The sequence below is a fragment of the Mirounga leonina genome, unplaced genomic scaffold (genome assembly GCF_011800145.1).
Source record: "Mirounga leonina isolate KUSES-001 unplaced genomic scaffold, KU_Mleo_1.0 Mir_170, whole genome shotgun sequence".
Taxonomy (NCBI): domain Eukaryota; kingdom Metazoa; phylum Chordata; class Mammalia; order Carnivora; family Phocidae; genus Mirounga; species Mirounga leonina.
Genome location: NW_023270433.1, coordinates 386,413 through 387,223, shown reverse-complemented (window position 1 = coordinate 387,223; position 811 = coordinate 386,413).

Below are 811 nucleotides of genomic sequence, written 5' to 3'. Positions count from 1 at the left end.
GCCACGCGCCGCCGCCGCCGCCGACGACGCCGCCGCCGCCGCCCCGCGCACCACCGCGAGCGGAGCCGGAGGCGGGGCGTGGCGCCGACACACCCCCCGCCCGCCGCCGACCCGCCAATCGCGGGGCGCGCACTGCGCCTGCCGGCGCGCGCCGCCACGCCGTGGCCAATGGGAGGAGGGAGAGTGCGCCGGCGCATTGAGGAGCGGAGGGAGCGCGGGGGAGGGGTCGGCCGGGGGCGGTGCCTGCGCGGCCGCCCCGCGCTACGTCAGTTTCGCGGGAAGCTTTGTGCTGGAGGTCGCGCTTCGGCGCCTTGCTCCCGGCTGCCGGTTCTAGGCTCGGACCCAGCGCCGGACCCCACGCCCGGCCCCGGACTCCGCACCTAGCTTCCGACCCCGCGACCAGCCCGGCGGCCTCCGGTCTCGCGCCCAGCTTCGCATCCCCACGCCGGGACTGCGGCTCGGACCGTGCTCCCGACTCTCGACCCCTCGCGGAGGGGCCGGCGGGAGGGCCCTGCAGGTTGGGGTTTCTGCGGGACTCGCTGAGGCTCCCCGTAAACGGGCCCCCTTTGCAGGACAACGTGCAGGAGGCGCGAGGTGGGAGGCCCTGCGGAGTAGGGGCTGGGGAGCCAAGCGCCTAAAGGACTTGGGCACCTGCCCGCCCTCCTTCCTCCTTGGCCACCCACCACCTCCTCACAGGGGCCCAGCTGAGGACCACGGTGGCCCGGGGTTTCCCCACACAGCCCATCCTCAGGCTACCCCAACCTTCCCCAGGTCTCAGGCTGCTTAACTAAGGAAGGTGTGGTGATGTGCC